The sequence below is a fragment of the Scyliorhinus torazame genome, chromosome 18 (genome assembly GCF_047496885.1).
Source record: "Scyliorhinus torazame isolate Kashiwa2021f chromosome 18, sScyTor2.1, whole genome shotgun sequence".
Lineage (NCBI taxonomy): Eukaryota > Metazoa > Chordata > Chondrichthyes > Carcharhiniformes > Scyliorhinidae > Scyliorhinus > Scyliorhinus torazame.
In genome coordinates, this window is record NC_092724.1 from 28,568,872 (window position 1) to 28,596,311 (window position 27,440).

At 47.8% G+C, this 27,440-nt stretch overlaps 1 protein-coding gene across 1 annotated transcript in view; it reads right to left on the reverse strand.

The window, feature by feature from the left end:
* Positions 1-26,647, reverse strand: part of LOC140395083 (uncharacterized) — a 67,053-nt gene extending 40,406 nt beyond the window's left edge. Inside the window, exon 1 of the mRNA XM_072482465.1 lies at positions 26,611-26,647. The gene's annotated coding sequence lies outside the window, so the exon portion shown is untranslated. The remainder of the gene's footprint in view (positions 1-26,610) is intronic.
* Between the last annotated feature and the right edge of the window lie 793 nt (positions 26,648-27,440).

A 27,440-nucleotide genomic window follows, 5' to 3' on the forward strand; every position in this document is an offset into this window, starting at 1 on the left:
GGCCAGGCTTGTGGCAAGGGGATTTGAAGAAAACTTAGAAGATCAGGATTTAAGGGTAGATTCACCTACAGCAGGAAAGGTTATTTTAAAGATCTTCTTGGCTCTATTAGCCACAAAGGCATGGGAATGCAAATCTATAGATATAAAAGCTGCCTTTTTGCAGGGGCATCAGCTCCAGAGAGACATTTTTCTCCGTCCTCCTAAAGAAGCAGCTGACACAGAAGGGGTACTCTGGAAGTTGAACAAATGTGTATATGGATTAAATGATGCATCTAGAGTCTGGTATTTTTCGGCGAGGTCAGTTTTGTTAAAGTTAGGCTGTTGCCAGTTGAAAGCAGATCCTGCAATGTTTTACTGGCACTATAAAGGAAATCTCTCTGGCATTTTTATGATGCATGTCGATGATTTTTTGTGGGGTGGGACTAATGATTTTGAAGCTATTGTAATCTCTGGTTTGAGGAAAGAATTCAGGGTTGCAAGTCAGGCTTCCGGGGCATTTAAATATATTGGACTGGAAATTGGACAGACTAAGTTAGGGGCAACTTTACATCAGCAACCTTATTTGGAAAGCATCAGCCCTATAGCAATTAGTCATGGCCGAGTTTCACAAAAAGACGCAATGGTTTCAAAGATAGAAAAAGAGCAGCTGCGAAGTTTAATTGGGCAACTGAACTTGTTAGGTAGACAGACTAGACCGGACGTGAGTTTTGATGTCTTAGAGTTGAGTACAAAAATGAATGATCCCAAAGTGGAAGACATAATAAGAGCAAATAAAGCATTGGCCAAACTAAAAATGCAGGAGTGTGTTTTGAATTTCCCGGTTTTAGGTGACCTTAGGCACTTGAAACTCATAGTTTATAGTGATGCATCCTACGCAGATTTATGTGATGGGGTTTCAAACGCAGGAGGTTTTATAATTTTCCTTTTGGGGAACAATGGTAAATGTTGCCCGCTTGTGTGGGAAACAAAGAAAATAAGGAGAGTGGTAAAAAGCATTTTGGCTGCTGAGACGTTAAGCCTTTAGACGCGGTGGATATGGCCTTTTATATAAGTATGATATTGACAGAAATTTTGGGATTAGGGGATTTGGATAATATACCTATTGACTGTCACACTGACAATAAATCCCTGTGGGAAAATGTGCACTCTACAAAAAGTGTCAATGAAAAGAGGTTACGGATAGACATTGCAAGTTTGAAGCAGATGTTGGACAGAGGGGAAATAACAAAAATTAAATGGGTCGACAGGAGCTATCAACTGTCAAACTGTTTTACGAAAAGAGGGGCGAGTTCACAGCAACTTTTGGATATTGTTAATGAAGGGCGCTTGTTTCTCTGACTGTTTTTTTTTTCTTTCTCGTCCAAACAAAAAAAGGGGGTGAAATCATGTGTGTTTTTGAGTTTTTTGAAATTTTGTTTTCACCTAATTATTTTTTTTCTCCAAGGAAGGGGAGACTGTTAAGTAATGGGTTAAGAGACATTGCAATTAGTTGTCTCATTTATGTTAAGTATCCATTAATTGACACTGATATGTAAAGGGGCTTCAGGTGGCCTCTGGCAGGTGATGTGTTGTTAGAGTTTTGTGCAAAGGCTGTTGGAATGGAATAAATGTGTGTTTGTGAAAAAGGAACAGAATTTTAGACTCTTCATATCACAGCAACTAAATCGTCTAACACCAGGGCCAGGATCAAACCTGGGCCCTCAGCGCCATGAGGCAGCAGTGCTAACCACTGTGGTTCCTTACGGCCCCAGCAACTTTTCATTAGTGTGTTAACTGTCTTCCAACTAAGTTTTTTATTTAATTGCTCGAGGACATGCATTGCTTTTAAAGACAAGTATGGGGCAGATTTTCACTGGGATTTACCTACTTATCCACAGTTCTTCCACGATTTTCATGGCTTTTCCAGTGAAGTTACAGGGAACGAGAGGGACAACCATGATTGAGGTTCTGCCCTTTACTTTTCTCCCCACCAACCCTGGTTCAATGAGAGCATGCAACATTGTGTCAAAAACTGTCAAAATATCCTGCAATATGTGTGGATATGAAAATATTTATTGCAATGCTGCACATTTAAATCTTGTGACATTAATCAAACACTACACTATAAATCCTATGTTGGTAAAAGGACATGAGGCAGTTGCAATTTCCAAAATCTCCGCCAGTCATCATCTGTATTACAATATGATCATTCAATGCTTTCAATCGTAAATTTCAGAATGAGAATTGTTTGCCGACCTCCCCCTCTCCCCACCTCCAATCTGGTGTAAGTAGTTATTAATTATTTGCGTCTTTCCTCTTATGTGCTCTTTTCAGGGTTTTTTTCTGCAAAAACTTTAGCTAAAATGGTTTTTGAGTGTTTCATGTTGAAGTCATCTATAAAGATGTGTATAAAATAACGTGAAGATTTATCGGTGGCTTTAATAATTCAAAGTTTGAGCTCACATGCATCATAGAGAGTGAAATCACAGAGACCACAACATTTTTCGGTTTGCCGGATGTTGCATGCTCTCCTGTACGCTTCATTGCACCAGGGTTGGTGGTAATGGTAGAATGGGGAATATGCGGGGCCATGAAGTGACAGATTGTGGTTGAGTACAATTCTGCAGGTGCTGCTGGCCCACAGTGTCTCATGGATGCCCAGTCTTGAGTTGCTAGAGCTGTCTATCCCATTTAACATGGTGGTAGTGCCACTCAACACTATTGAGGTCCCCCACCTAGAGTACATTTAGCACCCTTTCCGCTCTCAGTGCTTCCTCTGAGTACTGATTCATCAGTGAGGGGGGGGTACGGTACGTGGTAATCAGCAGGAGATTTCCTTGCCCATGTTTGACTTGGTGCCATGAGACTTCATGGAGTCCAGAGTTCATTTTGAGGATCCAGTTGAGGTCTGTCCTCCCAGTGAGTATGAGTATGACTAGCCTGGGCGTTCTTTCCATTTGGTCCAAGCCCACAGATGTTAGTAAGAAGGAGTTTGCAGGTTTAACAGGGCTGGGCTTGCCGTTGTTGTTTCCAGCACTTAGGTTTACCACCATTCAAGGCTGAATGTGGCAGGACTGCAGAGTTTGGGGCCGCGATATACTGGGCTCATCGTGCCTGACCCAGGATGCAACGAGGCTGTTAAATCTCACGAGAGACCATTTGCGCAATTTAACGGCCTTGTTACGCCTCATGAGATCTAATGAGATCTTGCGAGGTGTCGTGATCTGGATCTTGCCCATAATGGCCAAGATCCAGTGGGCATGATCCAGATTTTCATATTCAAGTGTGCAGTCAGGCTCACTTGAATATGTTCGCACCGGAGTTACCCAAGGCGCAGGATCTAACACCGTGGAGACACTGAGCGAGCGCTGTTTAGCATTGATCTCCACCAATGTGGACCAGGTGTACCGGCACTTGGGGGGGGGGGGGTGGTGGAGGGGTCTTCCAGGCAACTAGGGGGCCCTGGGGGATCGGGCTCTGGCCTGGGTGGTACCTGACATTCCTGATGCCACCCAGGCACCATGGCTCTGCCAGCTTGGAACCCTGTCTGTGCCACCTGGGCACCACCCTGGCACTGCCAGGGTGCCCAGATGGGCCAGGTTGGCAGTTCCAAGGTGCAAGGGATTGGGCCCAGGGGTGCCCTGTCCTTAAGAAGTGGGGTGCCTGGGGCTTGAGGACCCCTTCATTGGTAAGTTGGGACTTTGGTGGCTCTGGAGTCCGTGATGGGGGGAATCTAGAGATCGGGGCACCATTTAAAAATGAGTGGAGCTCGTTAGTGCAGGAAATGGGACTAAATGCAGCCTTGGTGGGACATTCCTCACTGAGGTCCAGAAATAAAGCAAAGTCCCATTCATTAATGGGGTCGTTCTTGGGGCTGCTACTGCCGGGAAACACCTGGCTAACCGTGCCCCACATGGGACTCTTTCATTTCCCTTAAATCGCTCCCTAGATCCGATCCGTTATCAAAATATTTAGCTCTGTCTATTCCTTTTTGTTTTCTTTGCAACAGTTGAATACAACTGAGTTTCTTGCATTTAACCACATTGCTGTGGTTCAGTCAAATATAGGCCAGACCAGGTAAGCATAGCAGGGTTTCCTTCCCTTCCCAGAAGCACATCAAGTACCAGATGGAGTTTTACAACAATTGACAATAGTTTCATCATTAGACTTTTAATTCCAGATTTTTTTATTGAACTTAAATTCCATCATCTGCCATGGTGAGATTCGAACCCGGGTCCCCAGAGCATTACCCTGGGTCTCTGGATTACTAGTCAAGCGACACCCCCGTTAAATAATACTATGGGAATTTTCCTTCTGCCCTGAGAGCAGCGTGGACCCTGATTTAATGTATGTTTCATCTCAAAAGAGTAAGACTGCAGGAGGTTATATACTCAAAATGGAAGGAGAAATATTATCATGACATTAATGCTGGAAGTGGGGGAAAACGATTTTTTTAAATCCCAAAGTCCCAAAGCATTTATGCTGTAAGTTTCAAATAATCGGTTTTCCTTATAGGGCATTACTGAGAATTTAGGATAAAAACCACAAAGGAAGAGGCCTAGATCATAGTTGCCAAGGTGACTCTGTAAGCGAAATGATTATTATAAGCAATTTGAGTTCAGCGCACACTGAGAACTAAGAGTTCTGCTCCTGACGGATAGCTTGCTTATTTTATCAAAAGCGGCTTTGCAAGAATTGAGATTTGCTCTCCATTCGCAGGTTGAAATTCTGTTTTGCAGGTGATCAAAATTAAATGATGGAAATTAATACGTTACTTTACACCGTTATATATGCAATGAACATGTATTCTCATGACAGCTGTCCCTACTGGACCAATCTTTTCTGAGCTAAATATATCTGAATAATCACTGGTTGACTGTGTGCATGGTGCACAATACTGAATCATAGATGAAAAGTCCTCCCTACAACACTCAACACATATTGACTCGTACTTAATCCTTGGAGATTGTTACCATATAAATAATGCGGTGTTAGATGATTCATTCTGCATGTCTATTTAAGTAACGAGAGGAAAATCATGTTTCTTGTGAGGTACATTTTAAAGGGTTTGGGGTGAAATCATTGACAAAAATAAATAAAGGGAGCTATTTAACCAAATAATTTTGAAGTGTCATTTTGGGTGAGTTTGGCAGGTGATTCCTGCTGGCTTTTTGAGTGAGATCCACACATGTATTCACCCCTGGTCATTTCTTTGGGCCTAGGAGAGTTTCTCCCGGTCCAGCCCACACTTGTCAGCAATGGAGAGCTGAACTCGTCAGTGAGACCGGCTCCTCAGAGATCGGGCTCCCATTTTGAAAGGGTGCCCCGATCTCTAAATGATCATGAGGGTCCCCCACACGCCCCCCCCCTCATGGGCAATGTCACCTGCCACACAGATGGGCATCACCCCCTCCCCTAAGTGAGGAAACTCTGCTATGGGGTTAGAACATAGAACATAGAACAATACAGCGCAGTACAGGCCCTTCGGCCCACGATGTTGCACCGAAACACAAGCCATCTAACCTACACTATGCCATTATCATCCATATGTTTATCCAATAAACTTTTAAATGCCCTCAATGTTGGCGAGTTCACTACTGTAGCAGGTAGGGCATTCCACGGCCTCACTACTCTTTGCGTAAAGAACCTACCTCTGACCTCTGTCCTATATTTATTACCCCTCAGTTTAAAGTTATGTCCCCTCGTGCCAGCCATATCCATCCGCGGGAGAAGGCTCTCACTGTCCACCCTATCCAACCCCCTGATCATTTTGTATGCCTCTATTAAGTCTCCTCTTAACCTTCTTCTCTCCAACGAAAACAACCTCAAGTCCATCAGCCTTTCCTCATAAGATTTTCCCTCCATACCAGGCAACATCCTGGTAAATCTCCTCTGCACCCGCTCCAAAGCCTCCACGTCCTTCCTATAATGCGGTGACCAGAACTGTACGCAATACTCCAAATGCGGCCGGACCAGAGTTCTGTACAGCTGCAACATGACCTCCCGACTCCGGAACTCAATCCCTCTACCAATAAAGGCCAACACTCCATAGGCCTTCTTCACAACCCTATCAACCTGGGTGGCAACTTTCAGGGATCTATGTACATGGACACCTAGATCCCTCTGCTCATCCACACTTTCAAGAACTTTACCATTAGCCAAATATTCCGCATTCCTGTTATTCCTTCCAAAGTGAATCACCTCACACTTCTCTACATTAAACTCCATTTGCCACCTCTCAGCCCAGCTCTGCAGCTTATCTATATCCCTCTGTAACCTGCTACATCCTTCCACACTATCGACGACACCACCGACTTTAGTATCGTCTGCAAATTTACTCACCCACCCTTCTGCGCCTTCCTCTACGTCATTGATAAAAATGACAAACAGCAACGGCCCCAGAACAGATCCTTGTGGTACTCCACTTGTGACTGTACTCCATTCTGAACATTTCCCATCAACCACCACCCTCTGTCTTCTTTCAGCTAGCCAATTTCTGATCCACATCTCTAAATCACCCTCAATCCCCAGCCTCCGTATTTTTTGCAATAGCCTACCGTGGGGAACCTTATCAAACGCTTTGCTGAAATCCATATACACCACATCAACTGCTCTACCCTCGTCTACCTGTTCAGTCACCTTCTCAAAGAACTCAATAAGGTTTGTGAGGCATGACCTACCCTTCACAAAGCCATGCTGACTATCCCTGATCATATTATTCCTATCTAGATGATTATAAATCTTGTCCCTTATAATCCCCTCCAAGACTTTACCCACTACAGACGTGAGGCTCACCGGTCTATAGTTGCCGGGGTTGTCTCTGCTCCCCTTTTTGAACAAAGGGACCACATTTGCTGTCCTCCAGTCCTCTGGCACTATTCCTGTAGCCAATGATGACATAAAAATCAAAGCCAAAGGTCCAGCAATCTCTTCCCTGGCCTCCCATAGAATCCTAGGATAAATCCCATCAGGTCCCGGGGACTTATCTATTTTCAGCCTGTCCAGAATTGCCAACACCTCTTCCCTACGTACCTCAATGCCATCTATTCTATTAGCCTGGGGCTCAGCATTCTCCTCCACAACATTATCTTTTTCCTGAGTGAATACTGACGAAAAATATTCATTTAGTATCTCGCCTATCTCTTCAGACTCCACACACAATTTCCCATCCCTGTCCTTGACTGGTCCTACTCTTTCCCTAGTCATTCGCTTATTCCTGACATACCTATAGAAAGCTTTTGGGTTTTCCTTGATCCTTCCTGCCAAATACTTCTCATGTCCCCTCCTTGCTCGTCTTAGCTCTCTCTTTAGATCCTTCCTCGCTACCTTGTAACTATCCATCGCCCCAACCAAAACTTCACACTTCATCTTCACATAGGCCTCCTTCTTCCTCTTAACAAGAGATTCCACTTCCTTGGTAAACCACGGTTCCCTCGCTCGACGCCTTCCTCCCTGTCTGACCGGTACATACTTATCAAGAACACGCAGTAGCTGATCCTTGAACAAGCCCCACTTATCCAGTGTGCCCAACACTTGCAGCCTACTTCTCCACCTTATCCCCCCCAAGTCACGTCTAATGGCATCATAATTGCCCTTCCCCCAGCTATAACTCTTGCCCTGCGGTGTATACTTATCCCTTTCCATCATTAACGTAAATGTCACCGAATTGTGGTCACTGTCCCCAAAGTGCTCTCCTACCTCCAAATCCAACACCTGGCCTGGTTCATTACCCAAAACCAAATCCAACGTGGCCTCGCCTCTTGTTGGCCTGTCAACATATTGTTTCAGGAAACCCTCCTGCACACACTGTACAAAAAACGACCCATCTATTGTACTCGAACTATATCTTTTCCAGTCAATATTTGGAAAGTTAAAGTCTCCCATAATAACTACCCTGTTACTTTCGCTCATATCCAGAATCATCTTCGCCATCCTTTCCTCTACATCCCTAGAACTATTAGGAGGCCTATAAAAAACTCCCAACAGGGTGACCTCTCCTTTCCTGTTTCTAACTTCAGCCAATACTACCTCGGAAGAAGAGTCCCCATCTAGCATCCTCTCCGCCACCGTAATACTGCTCTTGACTAGCAGCGCCACACCTCCCCCTCTTTTGCCTCCTTCTCTGAGCTTACTAAAACACCTAAACCCCGGAACCTGCAACATCCATTCCTGTCCCTGCTCTATCCATGTCTCCGAAATGGCCACAACATCGAAGTCCCAGGTACCAACCCACGCTGCCAGTTCCCCTACCTTGTTTCGTATACTCCTGGCATTGAACTACACACACTTCAAACCACCTACCTGAACGCTGGCCCCCTCCTGCGACTTCAAATCTGTGCTCCTGACCTCTATACTCTCATTCTCCCTTACCCTAAAACTACAATCCAGGTTCCCATGCCCCTGCTGCATTAGTTTAAACCCCCCCAAAGAGCACTAACAAATCTCCCCCCCAGGATATTTGTGCCCCTCAGGTTCAGATGTAGACCATCCTGTCTGTAGAGGTCCCACCTTCCCCAGAAAGGGTTACTGAGGGCCCCCCCCCCCCTTTTTTAGACCTCCTCACCCTCCTTTTAGGCCCCCCCCATTTTAGGACCCTTCACCCTCACACCCCTATAAGAGACCCATTCATACCCACCCCATACCTCCCAATTTTCATACCTCCCCATCCTCCATCCTTCATACCCCCATCCCCCTTTTAATGGGCATGGCTCCCCTCAGGCTCCAAACATTGGCAGTGCTACCCTGGCACCCGGGCACCCTGACACTGGCTGGGTGGCAGTGCTGCAGTGCCAGGATGGCAGTGCCAAGATGCCAGGCTGGCAGCATCAATGTGCCTGGGTGCCAGAGGGAGAGCCCGGGTGCACCTTGCACTGTCCCCGGCCACCCAGGGGTCTCCAATGGCCTGGGAACCCCCCAATGCTGTTGCGCTTGGTCCACGTTTGTGTGGGCCAGTACTAAATGGCGCCCAGTGAGGCCTCGCTGGGGAGGCCGTTTGTTCCTGGGTGCCCAGAGAATCTGACGCATGCATATTCAAATGAGCCTAATGGCTCATTTAAATATGCTGCTCTGGATCTCCCCCAGCGCCATTTTTCCTCATGATCTTTCCTCAGAAAATTGCTGAATGCGGTGACATTTTCACTTTGGTTATATATTAGGACAGCAAGGTAACACATTAAATTTTTCAGTGCAGGTGTAATACTGTTAAATCTTTCAAGGAGTTGCACAAAGGAGATCAGTTGAAGTGCCACTTAGTGGTCAGGGGTTTAATTGGACCTGAAGTCCTAGGTTCATCGTGTCCTTTATTTGGGTGCCACATGTATCATTAGAGATCCAAGATTGCGTCTGCAGCATGTGCACACTTCTGGTGTGAGTCATAATGGTGAGAGTGTCAGAGTGTACACAATGAAGTATCCCCTACTTTCAATTCATTTCTGTTTGATTTCTATCGGCTGTTGCTATATTTCTAAAAGCGTTTGGTGTGTTTTAGAGTTCTTTAAAGTTGCTAAAGTCTACAATGAGAGGTGTAGCAGGTGCTGAAGGACTTTGCCCTGGCTTCAAGGCTCCTGCACGGGTGGAGTAACAAGTATTTCTCTCGGAATACAGCCTGACTCAGAGAATGAGAGAGGGCATGCAGAGCAGTGCACGCTGTTGGAAGACGAAGGAGGGTGAGAGTGAGGAGGGGGTGCAGGGGGTGGGGGGGGCGGGGTGCGTGGGGGGAAGGACAACTTTTATCAGGAAGCCACATCCATCGAGAATGCTAAGGGAGCAGGCACCTGTCTGAACCTCAGCGCGGGACAGCATGCAAGATATCTGCACTTCATAAAATAAACTTCTCAATGAAATCTGCCCCCGGCAGCCTTGAATAAAGCAAAGGTCACATCGCCAGTGGTTGTGGAGCGGGACCAGTCGAGCTCCTCCCAGGCTGCAATTGGAGATTTTGGTACGTTTTACAGTTTGGTGTCCACTGTTGTGTACTGCGGGGGGGGGGGGGGGGGGGGGCTACTGAGTCTCGCTATTGAAAGAGACCTTAGTACATGCCATCCTCTCTTGTCAGAGAGCAACAGAAAGAACAAGCATGGAGCTTTGCAAATACTGCAGACTTCTCTGTGGTGCCGATTGTCATCGACTGCATGCACATTGCTTTCCGCGCACTGTGTGTGACCATATGCAGAGAATCATGTAGGTCAATGCTCAGTATCCTGGCAGCAGTCATGGTTTCATTCTGCACAGGTTTGCTGTGTCATCTGCTTTTGGGCAGATCAAAGGATGGCTCTAGGGTGACAAAGGCTATCCACTGACGACAGGGCTCACACCCCCTTTGTGCAACTCATACGTGGATGCAGCATGTATAGAATGAAAGACATGTGATAGAGGAGTCCATTGATATCTGAAACAACACTTGCTGCTCTGGATGAGGGCAGCATGGTAGCACAGTGGAGGGCAGCATGGTAGCACAGTGGTGGGCAGCACGGTAGCACAGTGGTTAGCACAATTGCTTCATAACTCCAGGGTCCCAGGTTCGATTCCCTGCTGGGTCACTGTCTGTGCGGAGTCTGCACGTTCTCCCCGTGTCTGCGTGGGTTTCCTCCGGGTGCTCCGGTTTCCTCCCACAGTCCAAAGATGTGCAGGTTAGGTGGATTGGCCATGCTAAATTGCCCTTAGTGTCCAAAAAAGGATTAGGGGAGGTTACTGGGTTATGGGGATTGGGTGGAGGTGTGTGCTTAATTGGGGTGCCCTTTCCAAGGGCCGGTGCAGACTTGATGGGTGAATGGCCTCTTTTTGCACTGTAAATTCTATGATTCTATGCAGTACTCAAAACAGTGGTCCCTAAGATCTTTGGGGTCTGCTGCATAATCCACAGAGATGTACATTGACTTTAAGCGACTAATTTTAACTCAGGATAACCTCTCACAATTTTTTGGGCCCCCTCATGAGGCATTCAGCCACTTCACTGCATGGCTAGTGCTGACTGCACACTACAATCATGGCATGAAGTTGGATAGCTGCCTGCATCCAATGAATAGTCATGGGCAACTGTGCATGGAGTTTTGGTTGCTCAGTCACCGAGTATATTCAAGGCTGATATTGATACACCAAAGGAATCAAGAGATATGTGGATAATGTGGGAAAATGTGAAATTAGATCAGAAGAAATAGGAGCACAAGTAGGCCATTCGGTCCATCGAGTCTGCTCCGCCATTCAATAAGATTAGGGTTGATCTGGTTGTGGCCTTAACTCTACATTTTTGCCTTCTCATAACCCTTGACTTTGTAAATCAAAAATCTGTCTAACTCAGCCTTGAATATATTCAATGACCCAGCCCCCACAGGTGTCTGAGGAAAGAGAATTCCCAAGAATGCCAACCATGATCCTGTCGAATGGTGGAGCAGGCTTGTGGGGCTGTATGGCCTCCTCCTGCTTCTATTTCTTGTGTTGTGCTTAACTCACTGGAAAGCCTGCATTCAATGTCAAGGAACATGGAGGAGTATTGAGAGTATTGCCCAGAACTTGGGCCCATCCGTTCTGAGTGGAACTCCAGCAGTATCTGACGACCAATGTCACAGCTTTCGATGCAGCCATCATGACCCTGGAACCACAGTCCAAAGTGACTTCTGACTGCTGCATCAGTCCACCATCAGTCCATTCTTCAGCAGAGCAATACAATTGCTGTGGCGCGGCTCCAAACTAGTGCCATGTCTCCATGGAACAGAAATCTGCTGTCCTCCCTCAGGCTGACAGCATTCCTCCTCCCTAAGACTCCAGCAGTGCCCTTGCTGGTGCACATCTCCGAGCTAGTCCAGACTGCTGGTGCCCAGGCTGAAGGGGTACCATTTGAAACCGGGCCTTCTGAGGATCAGAGCTCTTGGGGTCACGCTCCATGGTCATGTGCAGTTTCCTCTGTTGAAGATCATACTGCAGCCACTGGGAGAGCATCTCATTGGAGCAGTTGAATGGGCAAAGGCACTCAGAAAACAGGCATCAAGGGAATGCACAAGCATGATTAGTTTATTTTTTTTAATGTATTCTGTAATGTTTGAATTTGTGTTTGTGACAAACCCCAGGAGACCCAGGGAACAACACAATTGATCTCCCCTTGGGGTTCATGGAATACGAGCTCCCCCTTAGAGGGGTGGAGGCCCAACAGCGAGGCTGATTAAAATCCACCGATAAAAGTCGGCCAGGAAGGGAAGCAGCATCTTTGGATAGTCCCAGCTGGGACTAGTTGTACTCCCCGCCACTTAGCGACTTGCATTTATTTCTGGAATAAACCTTTTCGGGACTCATGTGATTGTAATAGTGTTATCGGATAGAAGGCAGCATGATGGTCAGTGACGGAGGAAGGGTACAAAATGTGGACAGTTGGTAAATGGGGAGCTGCGGTGGAAGCTTATGAATTATCTGCATCATGGAGAGTATGGGCCAAAATGGGCACCTACACTGTAACCACCCTTCCTCTGCATGTTCTTTCACTTCTTGTTGCACTTCCCCCTGATCCCCTTCCTCCTCCTCCTTGTCCTTCTGCTTCTCTGTTTCTTATCTGATAGGTCTGGTAAAATCCATAATCGTGAGGTTGTGCAGCATCTAGACAATTACTGCAAATGTTGATACCCACTCTGTTGAATACTGCAGGCATCCCAGCAGCAGAGGTATTACTTAAGGAAGCCGATGGCATGTTCTATAATGTTCCTTTTGCCAGCATGGTTCTCAGTGTAGGATGTGCGTGGGTTCCAGACTGGAGTCACGAGGCATGAGCGGATAATCCTCAATGCCCAGTAGCCAGTCTTTGACTTGCTGTGGTAGGTCAAACATATATGGCAGTAGACAGGTTGACCAACTCTATGGAACAAAATAAGGGACAATCTGCTGGCGGAACTTGGGTTCAGACGGAACTTGAGAAGTAGTAGGGGTATGCAGATAAAGCCAGAGGTTCAGATGTGGTTTGAGGGGTGGCTGGGGTGTGTGTGTGTGTGGGGAGGGGAGGGGGGGGGGGGGTGGGGGGTGCCGACTGGTCTTGAGGAGTGGAGGGAAGGGAAGCACAATTGAAAATGGGAACCCGAGGGGAAAGGCAGACGGGTGCAGGCAGGATCTGAGGAGTGAGATGGGCTGAAAATGGGACCTTAGAAGCAGAGGAGGGTGCAGGCTGGACTTGAGGAGCAAAGATGGGGGAGCACTGGCGGGACACTGAGAAACAATGGTTGGGGAAAGGGGCTGATAGGACCTAAGGAGTTGCCTCCTCAGATGCCCTCTCCCCATCCCCGGATCCTTCTTCTCCTCCCCAAACCTCCTCCCTCAGATCTGCCTAACCTCTCCCCTCCCATAGGCCCATCAGTCACCTCCCTGAACCAAATTCTGGGTCAATCCTGGAAAGTCCAGGACGGTCGGACACCTTGAGCACAGAAGGCTAGAGCAGAATGAAAGAATTGTGACTGCTGCCAGGATGACATGCATTCACCTGCATGATATGCTGCCTATGGTTACACACCAGCTGCACATTGAGGAAGTGGAATAGGCCAGTTGGTGTATCTCATACACAAACCCCTTTACCAAGATGGCATCCTGCACACTTTACATTGGGAATACGTCCGCAATTTGGAACTCATTTTTGAGCAGAACGTATCTGTGCAGCTTCTAACAATGGGCGCTATACAAACTCAGCCTAATTTAGCCTCCATGGTTCCTCTGCAGTGAAGGTGTAAAAATTGGAAGATATAAAAGGGAGGCACTACAGTGCAACTACTGATGGGAAGATGTACTTTTAGTGCAAGAAACCACATGGGCTGTTATATTCTAAATGGAAATAGAGGCATTTGTAATGGGGAAAACTGAGACAAAAAGACTCTGGGAAGTAAGACTTTGTTGACAGGACTTAAGATTTTAATTATATTATTGATATGACTCATTGTTAAGTACTTACATGCGTTCATTTGGCCACTATTCAGAGCAAAATTATAAGTCTACTTTTTCAACATGCTTTTATTATTTGAATACAAATCATACACTAGTAGAATTTTCTCACATGTACATGCATTTCAGCATGATAAACGTATAATAAACTACAGGGATTTCCCAATGAAAGACACTTGAGCAGTCTCAAATGGGACATAGTTTGCAAATGTTTTAATGGCATGAGCAAGATTTGTTTTTTAGCAACAGCATAAACTAATTAATTTCTACTAACTAATACTGGGGCTAGACATAATCTGAGATTGTTTGACATCATGGCCTCTCCTGGCCAATATTTATCCTTCAATCAACATCACAGGAACAGATTATTTAGTTACTATCAAACTGCTATTTATATGGAGCTCCCTATTGCAAACTAGCTGTCTGTTTTCCTACCTTATAGCAGTGTCTACGTTTCAAAAATACTTCAGTGTTTTGTGCAATGCAGTGACCAAGTTTTTAAAATAGATTTAAAGTACCCAATTCATTTTTTTCCAATTAAGGGGCAATTTAACGTGGCCAATCCACCCTGCACATCTTTTGATTGTGGAGGTGAGACCCATGCAGACACGGGGAGAATGTGTAACCTCCGCACGGACAGTGACCCGGGGCGGGGATCAAACCCGGGTACTCGGTGCGTGAGGCAGCAGTGCTAAGCACTACTAACCGTGCCGCCTCGAGTGATCATAAAGGGTGCACCTTCTTATCATTAATCTTATTTCTAGCTATGATACAGTCTGCTGAAACTGACCCATTGATTTTAGATTTAATTGTTGTACTCGTTGGCAACCTGTTTCCATCGAGTGCCAATTTTTTCCTTGGAGAAACTAACTGCACACAAATATAAAAACATTTTTCAGACACTTACTCTCTTCCAAATTTATTGAAATTATTCCTAATTATTTAATTTTTTCTGCCCTTTAATGGTATTCTGATGGATTTGGTGCAGAACTGTTTACATTTCAAAAATACCAGACACGTGACTATCATAATGGGCGATCGGATAGATTGCAACCACAACAACAACTTTAAAAATGAGAATCTAGCCCTATTCTTGAAATTGAAAACAAAATGAAACATTCCAACTGACCAAACTGTTACAAAGAAAATGACAGACAGACAGTACTATCACCGGGCATTACTGCAGTACTTCCACAAGTCCTAAGCCAGAGATAACCTGAGGGGAAACCTTTTCACACAAGTAGTTAGAGCCTGATAGGGGAGTGGATATAGATTAATTGATAGCCTTCAAAATAGAATTGGATAAGAGCTTGAAAGAGAAAAGAAATGCATGAAGAGTGGGCAGGAAGAGGGGAGCAGTACTAACTGCATGGCTCTAGAGCAGTGTTCTTCAAACTTTTTTTCCTGGGACCCATTTTTACTAATCAGCCAACGTTCAGGACCCAACCCGGCTGACCTGCGCGACCCACCATTTTCTCTTACCTTGTTTGCTGCTGACAAAAATGGAGAAAATGGTTTTGGGTCCCTTTGGCCCTCGTACACGCTCCTCCAATGGAACATGTTTGATGAAGGTGAAGCCTTCCGGTGTCGGAAAGTATGGATTCTCCAGCTGTCCAAAGTTCTGCATTTTTTCTTGTAATATTTTATCAAATAAACCCCCCCCGCCCGAACTTGTAAAAAATATAAAAATAAAATGAATAAAATAAATGAAAAAAAAAATTAAATGATTAAAATAAATGAATAAAATGAATAAAACCCCCCCCCGAACTTGTAAAACAAAAAGCTGCGACCGTTTAAAGAAAAAGCGGCCGCACTGCGCATGCGTGCCTGATCATTGGCGCGCATAGTTTTGCGCATATGCGCCGATGATCTGGCACGTAAGCACAGTGCGGCTGCATTTTCTTTACATGTTCGCGGCCATTTTGAAGGCCGCTTGCAGCCGGTGTTATTAACAGCCGGCTGCTGCGGCTGTTGCGCACAGATTTGCGCGATCGGGAGCGCCGCGACGGATGGCTCCGTGACCCTCCCACGACCCACCCACGGGTCGCGCCCCCGAGTTTGACAATGCCTGCTCTAGAGAACTAGTGCAGATTCGATGGACAAAATGGCCTCCTTCTGTGCTGTCGTATTCTATGACTCTAAAACTCACAGTAACAAAGGAATGAGTGGCACAGTGGTTGGCACAGCCGCCTCACAGTGACAGGGAGCCGGGTTCGATTCCAGCCTTGGGTGACTGTGTGGTGTTTGCACGCTCTTCCCGTGTCTCCGTGGGTTTCCTCCAGGTGCTCCGGTTTCCTCCCACAATATAAAGATTTGCAGGTTAGGTGGATTGGCCATGATAAATTGCCCCCGAGTGGCTAAAGATGTTCAGGTTAGGTGGATTGGCCATGATAAATTGCCCCCGAGTGGCTAAAGATGTTCAGGTTAGGTGGATTGGCCATGATAAATGTGGTTACAGGGATATGGTGGGGAAGCGAGCCTGGGTAGAGTGCTCGTTGGTGCAGAATCAGTGGGCCAAATGGCCGCCTTCTGCACTGTAGGAATTCTATGGATTATGAAGGTTGTCAATGGGGATGAGAGAACATGAGAAATATTCCCTTGCTAGTTCTATTTTATAAGCATTCTGTTCCAGTTTCAATTAATTTGAGAATGCAAGGCCCGAGAACAAATGATTTCAAATTTAGAGGCTACATAGCTATAATGCATGAAGTAATTAAAGTGTTTCAATACATGTCATGAAGGTTAATGTTCTATCATATCAAATACCATGACAGTCCTGCTATTTTTAAAATCCACAGTGATGGACGTGTTTTTGTCCAGTGATAATAGGAGTTAAAAAAGATCATGTTACGCCTGCACAAATCTAGAGGGATAGAATATTTTGCTTGTATGCTTCTGCAAGGCAAAAATCTTAAATGGATTGGCAAATCAGTTAATTTATTGCCACAAGTCTGGTGGATGGGTTACTTTGTAGTTGCGCATCACACTGAGATGACTTATGAAATACTCTATTTTCAGTGACATGCCATTGGTTAAGGTGTAGCCAGGACGAAGAGTGAAATTCTTGGAAAAATGTCAGAGTGTCTTTAATGTCCACCTGAACAGGTAGATAGGGTCTTGATTTGACATCTCATTCAAATATCCAAATAACAAAGCTATATATCCTCAAAGTGCAGCAAGTGTCAGTTTAGATTATGAACTCAAGTCACGGAGTGTTGTAAATGAGATCCAGAAGCACAATCATTTCTATTTTCCTCAGAATTGCTCAGTGAGCTTTGCAAAACATCATGTGACAAATGTCTCGCCCATGTTTTTGCAGTAAGCCTTAATTAGTTATTAAAACTATTTTTGTTGTTCGAATGAAGTGACACTTGTCACTGAAATCAAATTCCCAGGCTTTAAGCAGGAATAATGAAGGAACCGATCACCAAATGAATTATTAAAGAAAAGGGGCGCAATTCTCCCATCGGGAGACTAAGTCCCGACGCCGGAGTGAAAACCGGAGTGTTTCACTCTGGCGCGGAGGCCGCTCCCAGCCCCCTATTCTTCCGCACCGGGGGGGCTATTAGCAGCGTCGCGTCATTTACGCGTGCCGGGCCTTTGCGCCGCGTACAAGCGGCGCCGTGTAAATTACGTCAACCACGCATGCGCGGTTGCCGTACTCCCCGAGGCCGCCCCGCAAGAAGGTGTCGGATGGATCGCGGCGCGGCGGAGGAAAGGAGGTCCTCCTTCAGAGAGGCCGGCCCGCCGATCGGTGGCCACCGAACGCAGGCCAGACCCCTTTTGAGGCCGCCCCCGGTGCAGGAAACCCCCCCCCCCCCTACAGGCCGCCCCCCCCCCCAGCGTTCCCACGTTGTTCCCGCCGGCAGCGACCAGGTGCGGATGGCGCCGGCGGGAAGCCGTCGTGTTGGGCAGGCCGCTCGGCCCATCCGGGCCGGAGAATCGCCGCTCACCCGTTACAAACGGCGAGCGGCGATTCTCCCAGCGGCCAGCCGTGATTCTCGCCGCGCCGGTTTGGGGGGGGGGAGAATCGCGTGCGGGTGCCGGGGCGGCGTGGCGGGACACGAGCCGCACCCCAGCGATTCTCCCACCTGGCGTGGGGGGGAGAATTCCGCCCAAGAACTCTCTAAAGTAATTTGGCTAATAATTTGGCAGTTTTTTTTTTCTAGCTATTTAAATGTGTAATCAAGGGACATTCAAATTAGGATTAGAAAACTCACCTTTTCTGAGGAAAAGCGTCCCGATTTGTGAAGCTACTGGAATTTATAACATTTATTACAATTAAATCATAAAAGATCAATGGGAATTGTTACATTTTAAGACTTGCAAACTAGCAAAAATGGAGGATAGGGTGACTCAGGGCGCGTTTCTCTGCTCCCGCGCCGTTTCAGAGAATCGCCTGGGTCGCCAAATTTTCCCGCGACGCCGGTCCGACGCCCTCCCGCGATTCACGGAAGCGGCCAGATGAGCACAATTGCGTTTTGCGCGCGCGGTCCAGTGAATCGCCCGAGACAGCCAAAATGGCGATTCACCGGTACGCCCGCGATTCTCAGTGCCGGATGGGCCGAGCGGCCTACCCAAAATGGCGGGTTCCCCCTGGCGCTGTCTACACCTGGACGCTGCCGGCGGGTACAGCGCGGGAACGCTGGGGAGGGGGGGGGGCCTGCGGGAGGGGGGGGGGGGGATCCTGCACTGGGGGGGGCTCAAATGGGGTCTGGTCCACGATCGGTGCCCACCGTTCGTCGGGCTGGCCTCTCTGAAGGAGGACCTCCTTTCTTCCGCAGCCCCGCAAGATCCGTCGGACATCTTCTTGCGGGACGGACTCGGAGAGGACGGCAACCACGCATGCGTGGGTGACGCCAGTTATGCGGCTCCGGCCGCTTCATGTATGCGGCGCCGCCTTTACACAGTGCCAAGGCCTGGCGCACGTAAATGACGCGCCGCCGCTCCTAGCCCATTTTCGGGCCCTGAATCGGTCGGGATAGGGGCCGTTTCGTGCCGTCGTGAACCTCGATGGCATTCACGATGGCGCAAATACTCTGTCTCCATTTCAGAGAATCGCGCCCCCATGTTGGGTTTTCTCCCACTATTTCCAATCCTTCATTAGTGCCATTGTCCAATTAGTAAAACAGCTTCCGGAATAATTTTCCCTTTCCCTGATTTTCTATTCTTTCCAGTGTCAAAAGACTCAATTCAGCATGTCCCATAGCAACAATATTGATTCATAGTTCTTACTGTTTACAGAATTACTGCTGCAAACACATATTTATCTGTGACTCAGAGTTTCTTTTGTGCTTTGACGCAGTGCCATTCTTTCTATCCCATTCAAAATATGCTCCCCTCCATTTCAGCCTCAATGTATTTCATAAGCTGCACACTGTACCGTTGCCTGAGCAAGATGGCATTCAAGTATCAAGTATCATGTCCCTAGGGCTTTTCTCGGCGAAGCTAAGTCTGGTTATGGGGATGTTAGAGCATCCTTGCATATCTCACCCTCCAATATTTCCTTCATTTCCAGTGAGCCGCCCATGACAAACAACCACCTCAGAAATGGTTGATACAGACTTCCGGTAATGGCCATGACCTGCTAGGTCACGTGAACGGCAGCTCCCGCCGGGATCGGTGTTTCGGGCCGCTAAAAGTAGCGGTGGCGGCAGTTAACAGGAGGGACCGGTGTGGGAACAGGCGTGGAAGAGCCCCCCCCCCCCGCTGGTGGATGGAGAGGATCAGGAGCGGAGCCGGCAGACGCGCGACCCCGGGGAAGAAGGTCGAGAAGGTCCGGGAGGACAAAATGGCGGCCGGAGAGGATCGGGAGAAGTGGGCCAAGTGGGCCAGAGAACAGCAGGAGCTCCTGAAAAACTGCTTCACGGAGCTGAAAATGGAGGAATTGTGGTGACCCAGGAGGCGCAGGAGAAGGAGGTCAAGGAGGTGAGGAGGAAGGTGGCGGAGAACGAGGACGAGGTCCTGGGCCTGGCGGTGAAAGTGGAGGCGCATGAGGCGCTCCATAAGAGATGGCAGGAGAGGCTGGATGACCTTGAGTGCAGGTCTCGGAGCCACAATCTGCGGTTCCTGGGCCTTCCTGAAGGCACGGAGGGGGCGGAAGCGAGCATGTACGTGGCCACAATGTTGGGAACGCTGATGGGCGCGGGGGCCTCCCCGCGGCCCTTGGAGCTGGATGGGGCGCACAAGGTTCTCGCCAGAAAGCCGAGGGTAAACGAGCCACCAAGGGTGATGGTGATACGGTTTCAACGCTTGGCAGACTGGGAGCGAGTCCTGCGGTGGGCGAAGAAAGAGCAGAGCAGTAAGTGGGAAAATGGCGAGATCTGAATTTACCAGGACCTGGGAGCTGAGCTGGCGAGGAGGCATGCAGGTTTCAACCGGGCGAAGGCCGTCCTCCACGGTAAAGGGGTGACGTTTGGGCTTCTGCACCCGACGAGACTGTGGGTAACATACCAGGACAGGCACCACTATTTTGATACCCCAGACGAGGCGTGGTCGTTCATCAGGCAGGAGGAGCTGGACCTGAACTAAGGGACTGCTGTATGGGGGTGAAATGTGCGGATGGGGAGGGATCGAGGGGAGGACGGCGGGTAAAGCATAAGTTTATGGGCATGTCTGCCCTAGTTTGGTTGGGGGTTCTGTTGTTTGGTTTGCTTATTTTCCAGGTGTTTTGTTTTCCAGGTGTTCGGTGCTAGGGGGTGGGAAACGCCCGGGACAGGCTGTCCGGCGCACGGGGAAGTCCCAGATGGCGCTTGCCCCTCTACCCTGCAGGGGGGGGGGGGGGGGGGTAGGGCGGCCCAAAGGAGGCAACAAGTTAATGATTGGTATATAGAGGTGGGAGCGGCCGGGGTCAGCATGGGTGAGCTGACTCACCGAAGCACAATGGGGGGGAAACCAGAGCTAAGCGGATGCTTGGCCGGGGAGGGGGGGGGGGGGTGCGGGGAGTTTTGGGGGGGGGAAGGGGTGCTGCTTTGCTGACTCAAGGGGAGCCTGGTGAGGGATATGGATGGAGAGTCAGGCGAGGGGGCCCCCGGGGGGAGAGTTGGAGAAGGGAGGCGGGGGCACGCGGTTGGCCAAAAAAGGGAGATGGCTAGTCGGCGGGATGGGGGGGGTGGTTACCCCCCCCCCCCGACCAGGCTGATCACGTGGAACGTGAGGGGCCTGAATGGGCCGGTCAAGCGGTCCCGTGTGTTCTCGCATTTAAATGGGTTGAAGGCGGACGTGGCCATGTTGCAAGAGACGCACTTAAAGCTCGCGGACCAGACGAGGCTGAGGAAAGGATGGGTGGGACAGGTGTTTCACTCGGGGTTAGACTCAAAGATCAGAGGAGTGGCTATTTTGGTCAGTAAACGAGTGGCATTTGAGGCGGGGAGCATCGTGGCGGATAAGGGGGGCAAGTATATAATGATGAGTGGCAAGCTGCAGGGGGCCGGGGTGGTGTTAGTGAATGTATATGCCCCGAACTGGGACGATGCGGACTTTGTGAGGTGCGTGTTGGGTAGGATCCTGGACTTGGAGATAAGTCACCTGATTATGGGAGGGGACTTTAATATGGTCTTGGATCCGAGCTTGGATCGTTCCAAGTCCAGAACGGGAAAGAGGCCGGCGGCGGCCAGGGCCTTGTGGGAGTTCATGGGCCAGATGGGGGGAGTGGACACTTGGCGGTTTACGTGGCCAAGGACGAAGGAGTTTTCCTTTTTCTCCCATGTCCATAGAGTCTATTCGCGAATAGACTTCTTTGTGTTGAGTAGGGCGTTAATCCCGAGGGTGGAGGGGGTAGAATACTCGGCCATTGCAGTCTCGGACCATGCCCCGCACTGGGTGGACTGGCGACTGGGGGCGGAACGGGGTCAGCGCCCTCTCTGGCGACTGGATGTGGGGCTGCTGGCGGACGAAGATAAGGAGGAGAATTGAGAATTATGTGGGAGCGAATGACACAGGAGAGCTGACGGTGGCAGTGGTTTGGGAGGCTCTGAAGGCGGTCATTAGGGGAGAGTTAATCTCCATTAGGTCCCATAGAGAGAAGAAGGAGAGGGCGGAGAGGGAGAGACTGGTGGGAGAGATATTCAGGGTAGATAGGAGGTACGCGGAGGCACCAGAGCGGGGGCTGTTGAACGAGCGCCGGGAATTACAGGTGAAGTTTGACCTGCTGTCCACGGGGAAGGCGGAGGCGCAGCTGAGGAAAGCGAAAGAAAAAAAAAAGGAAAAGAAAAAAAAAGAAAAAAAAGAAAAGAAATGTTTGATACAAACAAATGACCAGCAACGTGTGATACAGTGCTCTATTATACCAGTACATTGTGCCAAGTGTTACTGAATTAAACAATTACTAAGAAACAGTCACAGGATAAACTACATTGGGGCTGGTTTAGCACAGGGCTAAATCGCTGGCTTCATTTGAAGTCTACTTGTGACAATAAGCAATTTTCATTTCATTTCATTTCATTTTCGACCACTCTTACTCCTGAATAAACACTTGTCCAACTTTGAGGTCGCACCCATTTGTTTTATCAGAATATATTCCATACTTTCTTTGATCTAGATCACTCACAGACTGTTTGCAGTTAAGAGCCTCCTGATAATAAATTGTGTCAACCTTTATTAGATTAGATCTTTGGGAGGCTTGCATATCTAGTATCAAAATGTTCATCAGACGATTACAGGAAATCGTTGTTGATGAGTACTCACGATTCCCCTTTGCCATCCCATGCCCTGACATGACCTCTGCCACCGTCATCAAGGCCCTGCACAGTCTCTTCACCTTGTTCGGTTTCCCCACCTACATCCATCGCGATCGGAATTCCTCCTTCATGAGCGACGAGTTGCGTCAGTTCCTGCTTAGCAAAGGTATCACCTCAAGCAGGACGACCAGCTACAAACCCCGGGGAAACGGACAGGTGGAGAGGGAGAACGCGACGGTCTGGAAGGCCGTCCTTCTGGCCCTACGGTCTAGAAGTCTCGCAGTCTCCCGCTGGCAGGAGGTCCTCCCCGATGCGCTCCAGTCCATCCGGTCGCTCCTGTGCACTGCCACCAATGAGACCCCTCACAAAGGTATGTTTGCCTTCCCTAGGAAGTCCACCTCCAGGGTCTCGCTCCCTTCCTAGCTGACAGTCCCAGGGCGCGTCCTCCTCCGGAAGCATGCAAGGAGTCATAAATCGGACCCCCTCGTCGAGAAGGTCCTGCTCCTCCATGGACACAGTCTCCCTCCCGGATTTGGCACCTACAGGTTCCCCAGCAACCATCACCACCACCCCTGCCCCTACACCCCCCCCCCCCCCCCCAAAACGACTCAACTACTGGGCGAAGAAGAAGACAACACGCTTCCGGACGCGCAGGTCTCGCCACCAGTGCACACACCACAGCCGGGTCTGAGGCGGTCAAGGCGGAAGGTCAAAGCCCCCGACACACTCAACCTTTAAGTCCACTTCACCCCTGCTGGACTCTTTTTTTAACAGGGGGTGAATGTGGTAAACCACTGTTAGTGTATTATATGTATTGTGGTAAACTGTTACTGTACTACATGTATTGTGGTAAACCACTGCCTGATGGCTCCGCCTCCCCTAGGGCTCAGTATAAAGGTGGCTGACCTCCGGCCCTGCCCCAGTTTGGGATCAGTGGCCAGGAGGCTTTCTATTTAGCTTATTAAAGCCACAGTTTCATTCACTACTCGTCTTGTGTTAATTGATGGCGCATCAGAAATGCAACACAGTCTTATACTTTCCATTGGTCAATGTTTTGGGCATCGTCAAGTGCCAATTGCTTTTCCTTACTATCAGTAATTATTTAACAACTGTCACTTCATAACTCAGGTGTACACCAACAAAATGAACACAAAAATAATTCATATAGCACCATTCATGACCTCGTTCTAAAGTGCTACACAGTTAATGAAGTACTTTTGAAGTGTAGTCACTGTACTAATGTAGGACACTGCAGCTTCTATCTGCTCGATCCTTCCTCCCTCCCTCTCTCCGCCGCCCCCGTTTTACGATTCCACATTGTTTCCCAACATGCATACATGCATTTGCCATTAATTGTGTTTTACGAACCTGTGAGATAAAATTATATGGTATTATTACAGACATTACAATTGAGGATTTGAAGCATAGAGCTCAATGGACAGCAATTACAGCAGATTATGGAAAAATTAATAATTTTTAGACACATGATTCATAATACAATACTGACCACTGCTAAAAAGACGAACACAGCAAATAAACTACAAGGCCATTTATGTATGGAGTCTGATTTCAGCTTGGCTCCAGTGCTAAGATCAAGAACAGACATCTAGGTGAAACTTTGGAAAACAAACTCACATCTAATCTGTCCATGGTAAAGCATGCGAACACACCAACCAGTGAGCCACTGGAACAATGTTCATTGAAGGAATTTTTCAAGTATGTTTTGGAAACTTTAACAAAAGAATGAGCAGTTAACACTTAACCACAACTTGTGTTTTTACAGCATTTTAAAAAAAAAGTCCCAAGGCACTTCACAGGAGATACCAGGAGGGGTGGCCAAAAGTTTGGTCAAAGGGGTAGGTTTTAAGGAGGGTCTTTAAGTGAAGTGAGAGGTGGAAAAGTGTAGGGTCAGGAAGGGGATTCTAGAGGATATTGCCTACGTGGATGAAGACTAGGCCATTGGGGGTAGAGTGAAGTGAGTAGGGGATGCACAAAAGGGTCAGTTGGAGAAATGCAAGGTTTTTGGACAGTTATAAGTTTGGAGTAAATTACAAAGTAGAGATCAGTGTCCCAATGGAAGGATTTTAAAACTGGGACCTGGGGGCAATGCAGGTCTATGAGTATGGGGTTGATGGGGGAGCAGAACTTGTTTAGATATGGGGTGCTGAGTTTTAGATGAGCTCAAAATTATGGAAGTTGGAAATGGGAGGCCAGCCAGTGAAATAGTCAGATTTTGAGATAAAAAGGTATGGAAGAGAGTTTCATCAGTAGATTCGCTCCTGTGGGAGGAAAGTTGGTTGGTATTATGAAGGTGGAAGTAGGCTGCCTTTGAGATCGAGAGGGTATGAAGTTGGAAGCTCAGTTCAGAATTTAGTAGGATGGTGAGGCTGCAAACTGCCTCGGATAATGGCCAGGCCACGGACGAGAGTGGAATTAATGGCAATGGAACAGAATTCGTGCAGGTATTGAATACAATTTTCTTCGATCTTGCTTAATTATAGATGTTGTGGCTTATCCTGAACTGGATGTTAGACAAGCAGACTGACTACACAGTGAAGGGATCAAGAGAGGTTCTGGTAAGTTACAAATGGGTGTCATCAGGATATATGTGCCTGAATTCAATGTCGCTCAGTAGCTTCATGCCAATGAAAAGTGGTAAGAAGCCAGGGATTGGTCCATGGAATACTTGAGAAGTAATGGTACAGAAGTGAGAAGAGAACCCATTGCAGCAGACTCTGTCCAATGGGTTCAGTGATGGAATAGGGTGAGCAGAGTAGAATTGAACTTGGCAAGAGTAGTCCCCAGGAGATATTCCACGTGGGAAAATTGGTGAGAGAGAAGGATGGGGTGCTTGGGTTGTTGCATGTAAGGAGGCAGAGGTGTGTGTTTTGAAGGACCCTGAGGAGAATGCAAGGAGAGCCACAGAGGGAAACGGTCTTTATCCAGGATGGAGGGAAAAAAGCACAACAACAGAAAATTAGAAGAATAGTGAAGGGTTGGACCAGGAATTTAGGCTTGGTAAAATACCTGAGAAGGGAAAAATAATAGGAAGCATGACTGGAGAATGGAAAGGAAAGGGAACAGGAGTGCAGGGCCCAAGGGAAGAAAAACACAAAGGAAAAGGCTAGAATTGTACACTCCTCTCACGGCGGGTTTTGAGGCATTGGGGGCGGGTGCTAGGAGGGGATTGCATTAAATTGCACAGACAGGATTCGCTCCAGCTTCCAATCTGCCCTGAACGTGCATTGATTTCACGCTAGGTGGGCAAGGCCTCAGTTGGGAAACCTGCCGTTGCCCCAATTGAGGCCCCTAAATGGCCAATTAATGGCCACTTATGAACTGTTTTCCACCCAATTTCAATGTTTAGGCTGGTGGGAAGATGACAGCTCAGGGGGAAACCTGGAAGAGAAGAAAGGCCGATCTCCAGCAGGAATGGGGCAGGGAGGGCAGTGGGTACCTCCATCAAAAGCCACCTTTTTAGACCATAAGACCGACATAGGAGCGGAAGTAAGGCCATTCGGCCCATCGAGTCCACTCCACCATTCAATCATGGCTGATTTCAACTCCATTTACCCGCTCTCTCTCCATAGCCCTTAATTCCTTGAGAAATCAAGAATTTATCAACTTCTGTCTTAAAGACACTCAACGTCCCGGACTCCACCGCCCTCTGTGGCAATGAATTCCACAGACCCACCACTCTGGCTGAACAAATTTCTTCTCATCTCTGTTCTAAAGTGACTCCCTTTTATTCGAAGGCTGTGCCCCCGGGTCCTAGTCTCCCCTGCTAATGGAAACAACTTCCCTACGTCCACCCTATCTAAGCCATTCATTATCTTGTAAGTTTCTATTAGATCTCCACTCAACCTCCTAAACTCCAATGACTGGGGTGCACTCCATTTAAGGCCAGCTGCCCTCCACCCCCAGCCTATCTACCGAGACACCAATTCCACCCCCCCCCCCCCCCCCTTCCCCCCCACCACCACCACCACCACCTCGCAATCCCCCAGGCCTTCTATACCCTCCCTGTCCTGGAATCTCTGACACTTACCTGGTCTCCAGTTCCTGGGAGTTAGGCTCCTGCAGCTCTGTGCAGTGTCTGTTCTAGCCACTGGAGCACTGTTGCTGGAGGGACTGGAGGGTTGCTGGCCAATCCAATTGGTTGGCAGCTCTCCATAGCAAGACTTCCTCCTGACCGAGGGGCAGAAGTCCACCTTCTGTCAAGAGTGTAAAATGGGCTAGGGTTTTCTGAGTTCACAGGTCATAGTTCAGGGCAGAGAAATAAGAGGCTCAGATCCAGAGAGTTAGCCAAAATGTACATGTAAATGGACACAGAGGATGCATAGTTTTGATAAAAAATTTGGGTAGATATATGGTTGTAAATGAAGAATAGAAAGGAGTAAGGCCCCAAAATAATCATTGTAACATAATCAGATAACTTGAAAAAGGGTATGATGTTGACCTATATAATTTTTATATTAACACCAACTCACTGACGCACCTTTTGTTAACTTGAGACCTCTCGTGAATGGACTTTGAATCTTGCAGAGGTCAATTATCGACAATGCTAACCAGGTTAGTATCTAGTTTGATTAAACAATTGACAATGACATCAATTATTCAGGAAAAATATTTAAACCAAATGGCTATTGGTTATGGAGAGGTTTCCTTTAAGAGTCACTTTCTCTGTTTAAATTTGGTAAGATAATCACGCTTCTTTGACCAAGACTAAATTTATCAAAGATAAGTCCTCCACAGATACATTCACATGCGCGGATTCTTACACACAAAATGTTATCCTCCATGTGAAATAGGACAAAATTTATACAATGACACAACAAATACCTAATTTCCTTTACTTCAATTGCCTTGTCCATTTTG